An 11,983-nucleotide genomic window follows, 5' to 3' on the forward strand; every position below is an offset into this window, starting at 1 on the left:
GCAGCTCATTTTTAGCTGAAACATCGAAAACACCGCACTACACTGGTAGAACTGGCATTCGCCTTTCCAAGGAGGACAATTAATTGCAAGATGCTTTCTCCTGGCTTCTGAAGGCTTGTCTGCTTAACCGAAGCGTCGCACTCCAGTTACCTGTCCTCCTCCTAAGAGGCGCAGTCAGCGCCACCACTAAAACTCTTCATACTGGTGGGCTGGGCAGAGCCCCCACCCTGCCATGCCTGGACAAACACTCGGTGACGACCCCAGAGCAGCACACGCTGGCCTCGTGCCCAAGAGCAGAGACCTGCATAAATCCAGCCACATCCGCACGTGCAGCAGCCCTTGCCCTAGGAAATACCCAGGCTCAAAACTGCTCCTAGCAAACGCTACAGCTGCTTGAGCTCAGCCGACTGCCTTTGTACCATCTGCGTTACTGATTACTTAGCCCTAAAAAGTGTCAGCTCTGCTCACACCCTGCCTGCCCACGGCTCGCAAGCACCAGTTTCAGACCATGGGGAGTCAGAGGAGTCCTTCATCCTCAGTGAAGGTGTTTTCCCTTCTCACATCAGTTAGTCACCCTAAAACAATAAGGGGATATAAACGAGAGACTAAAAAGCAACAAAGCAGGGAGAAATAATATCAAAATCCTGAATAACTCTGTAATCACATGAAAAGGCTCCAGGATGTGCCAGGAAACAGAGGAAATTAATGAACAAGCAAGACAAACACAGCAGTTAACTAGAAAATATGAGCAGCTCAGAAAGGTGCCCAGATAACTCTTCCCACCTGATGCCTGTGGCACCTGCCCCCTCCAAAGCGCCCCGAGGTGGCATTTCCCCAAGGAGCACCGGGTCCCGGCCTCGCTGCCAGCAGCCAGCCCCAAGGGGAGGGAGAGAAAGCAAACAGCGAAAAGGTTTCCAGAAACGCTCTGGATGTCCCTATAGCTGTGAAAAGCTTTTCACCTGCAAAACCCCCACCCTCCTCCAAGGGAATGCATCAAATACACGTACGCAGCTCCACTCTCCGTCACCCAGTAAGGTGGGAAGGGTTCAGGTGTGTCACCACACACCAAAACCTGCTCCCCACACCCCCCCCAGAACACCTCACCTCCCCAGACAGGCGCCGACCTTCTGCCTCCACGGCAGGATCCCAGGAACCTCAAACAGCAGCTTCTGCACCGCGCGGGCATGGCACTGCCCTGAGGTGGGCCCTCACGGATTCAGACCTTAAAAGCTGCTTTTACAGGCATTTATTTACAGCCAGGCTCCCAACTCCCCTCTGCGAGCAGTATAACCCGGGTGATTTTTTCCACGAGTGAAAGCACAGAAGTGGAGGAAGAGAAAAAAGCCTCATGGTGGGCTCAGCACCTGCGGATGCTGAATACACCTGATGTGTTATGCACGAGAACGCTACCACCACGTAAAGATTTCTAAGTGAATCGGCCAGACAGGGTCTCTACAGCCTGCTTCAGGAGGACTTCATCCCCACACCAAATATCTGGATCCAGCCCCACACTTTATGTTACTTTCCAGTCATTTCTACTGCGTGGATTTCCAGCAGAGAACTCTGCATCAGCTTCCACCTTGCCCTTTCCCACATAAACGTGGCAATTAACAAAGAAATTAGTCAACTATGCAGCATTTCACCTTAAATAAAGTGGCTCAAGCAATAATACACCATTTAATCCATACTTGACAGCCAGGGAAGAAACATTGTGTCTCAGTAACACGCTTAGAGAGGGTTCAAAATCCATTCTGTAGGCCTTGATGGAAGCCTGTCCTTGTCAACGAAAGCCACAATCCATAATAATTCTCAGCATTGTGCTTTTATCCTCCTTTTTATCAGAGCTCATCTGCTGATCAATGAGGAGTCCCATGGAATAGCACTTTGAATTTCAATGTCAACACAGCAGTACTGTGGTAATGATTGAAAATATTTACATATTGCCTCATTGATCGTGGGGTGTTCTTTTCCAACCATCTGGCTACTGGGCACTTTTTTTTTTTTTCAGGGCTTTAAGCAGTTATAAAGCAGGTTATTTGAATGTCTTCAGAGCTGATGTCCAGCGTTGCACCTGAACCAGGCTCTCCTGTCATTTTTAACCCGAAATATTAGCAGTAGCATTGATCCATTTCATCACATCTCAAGGGAGGAAAGGATTCTCCTAAGGAGAACAAAACGAAAAAGCCCGCAGACACCTGCTCCGAGCCTACCGGAGCGCTATGCCAATTCAGCTACAAGGTCTCATTTTTAATGTGACTCAAGGGTGTCACCACTTTGACAACAGATGAGTCAAATGGAAATATGTCACTCATTCTGCACTCTTTGCCAGCCTCGAGATAAAGCAGCCCTGGAAGGTTTGTTTTTTCCACCTCCAGATGGAAAACCTTCTGATCGCTGCAGTGCCGAGCCCCTGGGCTCTGGAGCACGTGGCTGTGCTTACACCACCTTTAGGAACTACTTGAGTTGTCCAAGCCAGGCGGCTCAGGCCACTCGCTGCCACGCAGGCTGCAAGGACGAAGCCTTGATGAGCACCCAGGAGCCTTCCTCACCTTCCCAGGCTGGGGTCTGCACGCCCAGACCCACCAAGCGATCCCCGGCCGCAGCAGGCTGCTCACCGCCCCACCAGACACGCAGACCTGGGCTACACGCAAGAAACTGCAACGAGAAACAGGAATTTAACCTCAAGAAAACCCAGACAAAAGCAAAAAGGAGGAAACATGGCAACAGAGGTGCTCCGAGCAACGTGGTCGCATTCTGCATGCTGCACCGAGCCCTGGCCACAACACTGCTTGTGCCGTGCTAGCTCCTGCCTCGCTGGTCCCAGCTTTCCAAATATATCTTAAAAAATAGCTTTGAAAAGCTCATCTGCATACAATCTCCTGCAAAGTTTAGCAGCAGGCTAAATGAAACGCGCGGGAACGACTGACATCTACAAGTTTGCTGCAGGAGGCCTCTGCAGAGGGCTGGGTAGGAATATTAAGAAGGCGGTTCTCAAACAGTTGTTGAGCTGATTTCAAGGCTTTTTTTGATGGCTCCAAGCCTGTTTATAATCAGGAGGAGACTCTCTGAGCTGCTGGTGCCATACACTTGATTTAGGAAAAACGGAGATCTAAAAGTCAAATTATCCTCTGCCTTAAACCAGGAACAGGAATCGTCTCTCAATACCGTTCAGCTGATGATTCTGATAATGATGTTTAAGATAAAACATTCTGATCTCTTCTTCAGTTCTACTTTACCAACAAGGAGTAAAACACAATTTTTTTTTCTGGTTTGTTTACGAGACATTAACTGATAAGCTTTGCTACCCAGGGTCTTCCCCCTGCCATCCTCGCCCCGACACAGCGATGCTGAATTTCCAGTACTAGTATTTCCGAGCGGAGCCTCAAATACCAAAGCATGCCCCCTCAGCACGGCAAGTCCAACCATCTCTGCTCTTCTGACCGAAGTGATGCCTTCAAACCGGGAGGCCGACACGCAGGAGCTGTCCTGAAGCATCAGCCTGTCTAGTAGGCTTACCCCATTTACTTCCCTCAGACGGCGACAGTGTGTCAGATAAACGTGCCCTCTTGAAGTGCCTATTTATAGCAATTAAATGTAAACAAAAAGCAGCATTAGAAGTGGTTTTCTAGTCCCAAAACAGAGGACACATTGTGTCCACGCTGAATGCGTTTTTAAGGATATTCACTGAAGGACGTTTACCATCTGTTGAAGTTAAAACCTGGAACAACGTTTTACAATCCAGATACATGTTAGACAAACAATGGGTCCCAAGAGCCTGGATAAATGATGCTTGAAAACAATGAAGAGAGGGAAAACAAACGAGCTGTTTGCTCTTCTCATTTTCCTTCACTTTGCTTTAGTGGAGTTGTACAAGGTGCCTAAAAGCCCCCTGCCAGCCCTACCCAAAAAATACGAGCCCACCTGGAAACTGGGTCCATCCACCTGGTGCTGGCCCACACGCCAGAGCCACTGGGATTTTTACTGCCCCTTCTCCCAAGTCGCGCCCTGCAGCATCTCCCATGCCTGCTGCTGGTTATCCTTGCTCAAAACAGAAGCCATCTTCCACCTCTCTTTGTAAAAAGCCTGGGAAGTCAGGCACAGGGAGTGCTATAAAGGAGATGAGGATGACAGAGAAAAAGCAAGCGTGAGGCCTTCCTCCCCCTTCTGTTCCTTCCCACCAAATATCTCCGAGTTATTTACATCCTCACGTCCTGAACTCCCCCTCCACTTTCACAGCTTGCAGTTAACCGCGTGCTGCTGGAGATAACACATGGTTAGCTTTCAGCATGTTTAGGCTAGAACACCCTCCGAACGTAACGCCAGGTCGCCAAGCCCACAGAGGGGAGTATTTCCAGCTGCAGAGACTGAGGAGAAGCGCGGGACAGAACCACGAGGCTCCGTCTCCCCAGCACCCGAAGGGAACCAACCCACTCAGCGCAGTAGGTTGACTAACAGCTTGGGAACGCCTACAATTGGTTCTCAACCTCAGATCCAGCAAAAAAAAAAAAGATGTAAATATTTAGATTTCGATTTCATCGGATATGATAAATATAAAATGCCTATTTCCTTTGTTAAAAAGAAAAGGAAGGAAAGTAGCACTAACGTAGGTAAACCACCCACACAGGCAAAGCGATTCCAGATTCCATGGTGTTTCTACCTGGAGGAGGTTACCTACGTTACAGTACCAATCTTAAACCAAATTATAATCCCAAGTGAAGTTGTACCCCCTGCATTGGACATACATAAAGCATAATTACACCCATGCCCACATATAAACACACAAGCAAAACCCTTGGTTGCTCACTGCAGGCAGCAGTGCCTGACGGTCCCTACCTGCGCAGAGAAGCCAGGGCCCTTTGGGGTTCCCGGTGCCGCCACCGCTCTGCCTCCATCCCAAACCAGCTGCAGGAGCCCCAGGGGCAATCACCGAGCCCCGCAGCAGATTTGTCGTGGCCAGCCTGGACCAGACACACAGGAGAAACCGAACTACAGCTTACCACAGCTGTGCTATAAGAGCCTGAATCCTTCCACAGCCTTTTAAAGCACCTAATGGAATTACAGCCCCACCACGCAGCCAGGTTAACAGTCATGCAAATTGCAAACTTTGCTGGAGCTGCAGATAACAGGGCCTCACCCCAAACGACCAAGATATGCCCAGGCACTCGACGTGCCAACGTGATTACACGTTCCTGCCTTCCAAATTAGTTATTGCTCTGTTAACAAGGAACGCCTTCAGGTCATTGCTCCGCGGGTTAAATCAGCTAATACGCCTGAATTGGTGTCCCGGGCTCAGTGCTTCTTACATAAGTGCCAGAGATCCAAACAAATCACAGCTCACGTCCCGGACCGTCACAAGAACCGCTGCCACAAGGATGGACCAGGAAACTCACAGCTGATCGCTCGCTGCTCCCATTCCTGAGCACCCACGGCAGCGATGAAGCTGCCTGCCCAGCTGACACCATGCCCCCTCTCACCACTGGCCTGCCCTGGCCCCAGCCAGGCTGTGCCAAGTGGGGAAAGAAGCTCGAGGAGAAAGCCCCCCGTGAACCCGAGCTGCATGAAGGCACAGAAAGGATGAGGCGAATCCCTTTCCCTCGTGGTGCTGAGGGAGGCTCTGCAGCCTCAGCTTGTCCGCTTTGCTGCAGAGGGGAGCTGTAAGGGTCCTGCTCGCTGTGCTCACCTGGCAAACACAACCGAGTCGGGACCAAACCCCACACGGAGCCCTCCTTACCCAGAGCGTTCAGCACTCAGATTATTTTTTTTGTGTGAAAAACACTGAGGTCCGCAAGGATGCGGGTTTCGGGATGCTGTAAGTCCTTCAGATCTACCTGAGCGAGATCTCCTGGAGGCTGCTTAAAAATGCTTAAAAAACCCAGCGAAAAGTCTCCTGTGGAGTCCTCAGGCACTAACTGGGCTGGGGGAAGCTTTAGAGCAGCCGCAAAGGGTTACATTGGCTGCTCGGCCGCCCACGCTGCTGCCCTGACAGCTCTGCTCTGCCCAGCCTCTGCATCAGCCTAGGGTTTGCCTTCCTCCCAGCCTCTGCAGCGCGGCTGCAGGCAGCGTGCTGCCCCACGGCAGCCCTGACCCCAACGAGCTTACGTTGAGCCCAGCACGCCCAGCCGCGCTGCAGCCTTCAACAGCCTCGCCACCATCCCTGGCGTGCGGCAGCCCGCACGTGGAGACGCTGCTGGACCGCTCGGGAAGAGGCGCCGCGGTGCAGCTCCTGAATTCTTCGCTGCAGAGCCAGCACCGAGGTGCTGGGGGTTCCGGGGGATGCTGACTGCGTCTCCTCCCGCTCTTCTTTTAATTTAAAATTAAAGATGAATGAAAGCTTTCCTCTTATTATTTATTAATTTTAAAAAATTCATTCACAGTTACACCTGCGAAAGCCCTCACCTGCAGAAAACACGCGATCACTCAAGACTTCAGGCGCCCTGTGCACCGACTTGGCACTGCGCTGACCGAAACCCCCCGATGTGACAGGATCTGAGCTAGCTCCGTGCTAAATCGCGCTGCTGTTCCTGCATTAACAAATGATATTTACATGTTCCTGTTTTGTTCACTTAAAGTTTCACAGAACTCTTGGCACAGATGCTACCAAGAGAGAAGCCACGTTCCCTTTCAGGTCGTGGGTGAGCTCACGCTCAGACTCCTCAGCCCCAGCACAATGTTGTGGTGTGTGGATTTCCTCCAACATCCAGGAAACAAAGTTAAAAATAAAGTGTTTTATTTATTCCCTTCCTCGCCCCTCACCCTCCAATTACTCCATTTCCATTCACTTTGGCTACTACATAATATTGTTGAATATAAGATGCTTTCGGGCTCAAAATTAAATTTAGACATATCTCACTAATTTGGGGATAAACAGAAATATTAATTGCATCGTATCTATATCAGCCAGCTTTAAAATTAAATTAGAAGATATCTTCACCATTTAGAGAAACAGACTACTAAGAAAACCATGGTTTTCTTACATTGCTTTTTGTTTCTAAGAAAATTAAAATCAAAGAAATAAAGAAATTGATATTCGTTCCTCCTCCCTTCTCAAAGCAAGGCACGTCTTTCGTAGAAGAAGCCTGAAGAAAAACTGCCAAAAATTGTTTCTCAATGGATCGTGCCTGTCCTAGAACTGGTCGCCGTCATGAATAAGCGAGAATGGCATGAGTCAAGCGACATCCAGGAGTCAGCAGCAGCTTTCATTTGCCATTTTCTGAGGCTTTCCAGTCAGGCTGCCAAGAAAAAAAACTGAATGGCAAGATTTTTATTTGGGTATGAGGGGGACATTAATGCTGGCTTGGACCGATGGAAGGCACCTTCTTTATATGACCTTGTTTGAGGGATGTGATGCTCTGCGGCCAATTTGCAGAAGCAGTAACAAATTTTGAATTTAAAAAAAAATACGAAGAGAGACTATCTAAATTCAAAACCCCCCAGCACCACTGTCAGTTATAAGTTTTGAGAATTTCTTTAAAAAATAAAAAAAATCAGGACAAGGTCTTTCCAAACTGGTTGCTGTCAACTAAAATGAGAAGTTAGATAAAACTCCCACATGCCAGATGGTAAATCACAATAAACGCTTGGGCTGTTAGATGCACAACAAGCAGCAAGTGCATTGAAATGCACCATCAGAAGCAAGCCCGAAATAGAAAGGATATTTTAATAAAAAGTTATAATCTGGGGGAAAGTTCCTTGTTGAGCTCACCAGAAGCAAAAGTCCTGCACCGAGGGCTTCTTGCTTTCCTCACCACCTCATGTAACTAATGATTTTAGAGTTATCTCAGGCTACTGTCAGCAAGAGCCTTGGAGCTCCCTATTTAGACATCACTTTTGACCCTTTCTGCCAAGTTACTTAAAAATACTGTTAAAGGATACCAGAAATTTGTTTACTCAAACCATTACTGTTTCCTGAACACAGATGCAAGAAAAAGTTATATTAAGAAGATAAACAGCTGCTACTGTATGCTGTTTAAATGGCAACAAAAGCATCTAAGGGCCATAAAGGGAATAGTAAGGGAATTAAAACGCATTTTTATGCATGAAGATGGCTAACATCCGTACATTCATTAAAGTGGTATCAACCATGCTTTTAATTAAAAGTTAGTGACAGAAACTTAAATATGATTAATGAAATCTAACAGCCTACCAGAAGTCAGCTCTATCAAAAGCAAGAAGCACAACAAGCGGCGTTTCCAGCCCTTGCTCGTTTCCCGTCCCTCTCGGAGATGCTGCCACAAGCAGAATATATCGCAAGGACGACAAAGCAGCATTCCTGTGAAAAACAGCAAGCTAGGGCAAGTCTGCAACCCTGCTTTCGTGCTTGGTCATTCTTGATTTTGTGTATCCCAAGGAGGCGTTTCAGGTACCGAGCAGCCCAGGGCCAAGCCGAGGAGCTGGTGACCTGTCAGAATAGCCAGCTACACAGCAACCTCTCGAACGTCGCAGGCACGAGGTCTGCAAAGGACAGGAAAGACTGTCCTACAAACACCAGCCTCCTACTCAACAGTGGAAAAAATCACTCAGAAGCCAGCGCTGAACTCTGTGACACAGTCAGTCTTCTTGTGTTACTTGGGGGCACAACACAGTCACGACAAAAATAAACTACACGATAAAAATACAGCGCAAGCAAAAAGACTAGACACGGGGAGGGAATCAGTATGCGAAAAGGAGTCTACAAACCATGTATGTTTCAACATGAGACCAAACCACTGCCCATTTAAGTCACAATACCTGTGAAAGCTGATCTGTGACCACTGCCCTACTGAACTATTGTCCCGTGCAGAGCCAAGCATTTGCAGATTATGTCTTCGAAAGACTTAGGCCTTTTTTTGGCATCATATTATCTACTTTGCTGCTTCCAGAGCATATAGAAGATGGAAGTTCTTACTTCAGAGCAGTTATTAACAAAGGAAGAAGTTGTTTTTGTGTGGTTTTTCTTTTTAAATGCACAATTTGAATAAACTTTGTCTCAGCCACAGCGTTTCAACATAAAACGTTGATCGGACTGCGTTGCGTGGCTGACTGCACAGGGCACTGCTCTGCACCGGGAGATGGGCTCCTCGCTCCTGGCTCTGCTCACGATGCTGCAGCCCAGCACACGCACCTCGGCACGCTCCTCCGTGCTTCTGCTGCTTCTTCAGTGAAGCAAGAAGGGGTTGGGGAGGTGAAGGAAGTGACATTAACCCTCCTGCAGCTGGGCAGGGAGCTAGAATTGCTCATGCTGTAGTCTGCTGGCACGGGGCAGCAATGAACGCTTCAGAACCAAGCCCAGGGTTGTTCAGGGGCACCAACACCGGGCCCTTTTTGTCAGGCGGAGAGGCAACAAGGGACCGCCAGGCCCAGCAGCCTCCCAGCAGAGGGATCTCTTCTTGTAGCCCATCAGCCGGCTACAGAACAGCACCGCTGCTTGTTCTGAAGGGAAAACCTCTCCCTCCCAGCCTCTCCAGTGCAGACACCGCCTCAGGAGCCTGGCCGATGTCCCCAGCCACTCACCCAGCAGTTCACTGACCACCGGGGGTGCCTAAGGCCCAGAAACCCATGAGGATCTTCCCAGGCTCTATCTCAAAGGCGTTCCTCCTGCACGGCTGCTGCAGGTCTGGCCCCTGCTCTCCTGAGGCAGACCCCACAGGCACGGGCAGCACCTTCATCCTCTCCTCACAGCATACTTTGGGGACTCTTGGGCTGCCGCCACCCTGACCCTTCCCGACAACACCCGGTGCCTTGCCAAGAACTAAATTCAGGTAAATTCAAAACCCAGGAGAAGTGCTAACTGAGAAATCAGGATGAGGAGGGCCATAGCCAGAGCGAAGCACCTCACAGGGCGTGCTACGGCCTCATGCCTGGTGTGCTTGAGGGCTGCCCTGACACCCAGTGCAGTTTCGTGTGGCCACGACCCCACACTGAGGGTGCCCCTCTGCCGAGCGTGGCAGGGGGATCGCGGCCGGGCACTGAGGAGAAGGGCAGCTCCTGCTCCCCGCCAGCACTGAGGGGAAGGCTGGGGCACAACCAAACCGCACTGACGCACCGGCGGGCCGTGTCCAAGCAAGGTTACGCTCGCTTCCCAATTTCACGTGAAATAACCGAAAGCCGAGGCACAGCGCTGCTATGGCTGCGGCGCCAGGCGCATCCCTCCCCTGTCATTTCTTCCGATATTCGGGAAACTTTCCCCGCCGAAGCATCCCGCTGACCGCAGGAGGCGACCAGCGCGTCCCAGCCCAGCCCATCCCCGTCCCCCCGACCCCGCGGCACCCCCGGGAGCCACCGGTCGGGCACCCCCCGGCGCCGCGGCCCGCAGGGGCCGTTCCTCCACCGGCCGCCTCAGCCCCGCCGAGGCCCCGGGGAGGAGCCCGCCGAGGCGAGCCGAGCCGAGCCCAGCCGCCCCGGCCCCTCGGGGGGAGGCTGCAGCCGCCCCTCGGGCCCGGCCTTTCCCTCCTCGCCCTCCCCTCGGTTCCAGCCCCCCTCCCGCAGCGAGGCACGGCCCCGGTGCCCGCCAGGTGCCGGTGCCCGCCCCGCCGCCCCCCCCGGTTCCTCACGCACCGGCTGCTCCCGGCCGCGGTTCCCGCTGCCGATGCCGCCGCGGCTCGGCGGCTGCCTACGAGTCGCTGCGTGCCGACATGCCGGCGCTCCGCTGGCATAATCCCCCGGCGAGGGTGGGCCGGGAGCGGGCGGCGGCGGCGGCTCCTCGCTCGCTCGCTCGTTCCCTCGCCCGCCGGGAGCTGCGGGGGGGAGAGAGGCGGGCGGGCTGCCGCAGCTCGGCGCTGCGGGGCGGGGAAAGCAGCGGGGAAGGCGAAAAGCCTCAGCGCACCGCCGCTGCCCCAGCCCCTGCCCCTGCCCGTGCCGCACGGTTTTATTCCCCAGCCCGAGCCGTGCCCACCGCCGCGGGGAGCCGCCACTTCCTTCGGCGGGCCGGAGCTCCCGCACGGCGGGCGGCTGAAGGGGGGGGGGGGGCGCCGCCTGCCGGCCGCGGCTCGCCCCGCTCCGCCGGGGCCGGGCGGTGGAGGCGGGGGGGGGGGGAAGCCCAGGAACGCGGCCCTCCGGCCTGGGGGAGACGGGGTCACACCTGAGCCTTCGGTCCCTCCAAACTCTGGGGGGGAAATCAGGGTTTTGACTATTTCTTGCATTCAAAAATCTCGGAGGAACAGCAGCAATGTTGGCTGTTTTAACTTTTAAACTGTTGCCAGTTGTCTGCTTTTTTGTTTCAGGGTGCATCGCTTCTCCTCCCTGCCGCAGCTGCAAATTATTATCAGCAAGCAGCCTGTTGGTAAACGCTGGGTAATTCCCAACTCGTCAGCCTCACGGGAGTTGCACAGCTGCTGTCAGCTCCGTGCTTTGGCCTCAGCCTCAAGGACTCGCACACATCTCCTCGGAACCTGCTCCGTCCCAGGTCCCATCCCTGGAGGTCACCCACGCTCCTGGGTGCCCAACTTACCGTACTCAGGAAGCATCATCTCTTTTGTAAGGACTACCTGCATTGCTGCTGTAAAATCTAGTCACTTTTTATTTATTAAGAGATAAAGTTCCCAGTGAAATGCAGACCATAACTAAAGCTATCAATGGTACAGAGACTTTTTTTTAAATTGTTTTCTATAGAAGGGGACAAATAAAGAGACTTTTCCTAGAGTTAAATCTCAATAAACGTTACTAGTCCTGCAACTCTCATCACAGAGAAACTATGCACGGGAGGGTCTTGCAGGGTCAGTCTGAGACTAAGAAAAGCCGGAGATCTGAGCAAAACCTAGTAGGGTCAAAGAGGTGATGAATGTCTACATAGCTGACAGGTGCCAGATGGAAGAATGCAAGAATAAGACAATTGAAGTCCTGCTCCGAAGAAGCCTAAGTTTCTGCTCCTCTAGGCCTTATTTCTCGTCAGCTATGGAAAGAGACAATACATTTGTGTTCAGGCAAAGAATTTTGAAAGGGCTTAAAATTTAAAAAGACATTATCCAGAAGAGTGCACAGCAAGTGCAGTCATATTTCCCAAACGTGC

General features: G+C 51.6%; 1 protein-coding gene across 11 annotated transcripts in view; it reads right to left on the reverse strand.

Annotated features, from left to right (window-relative positions):
* Positions 1-10,913, reverse strand: part of PITPNM2 (phosphatidylinositol transfer protein membrane associated 2) — a 132,862-nt gene extending 121,949 nt beyond the window's left edge. For 5 of the 11 annotated variants that reach the window (XM_066979224.1, XM_066979225.1, XM_066979227.1 and 2 more), the window contains exon 1: positions 10,534-10,907. The gene's annotated coding sequence lies outside the window, so the exon portion shown is untranslated. Of the gene's footprint in view, positions 1-6,396; positions 6,681-10,533 lie in introns of those variants that run through there. The other 6 variants (XM_066979229.1, XM_066979228.1, XM_066979232.1 and 3 more) reach the window with 4 other exon arrangements.
* Between the last annotated feature and the right edge of the window lie 1,070 nt (positions 10,914-11,983).

The sequence above is a fragment of the Anser cygnoides genome, chromosome 17 (assembly GCF_040182565.1).
Source record: "Anser cygnoides isolate HZ-2024a breed goose chromosome 17, Taihu_goose_T2T_genome, whole genome shotgun sequence".
Classification (NCBI taxonomy): domain Eukaryota; kingdom Metazoa; phylum Chordata; class Aves; order Anseriformes; family Anatidae; genus Anser; species Anser cygnoides.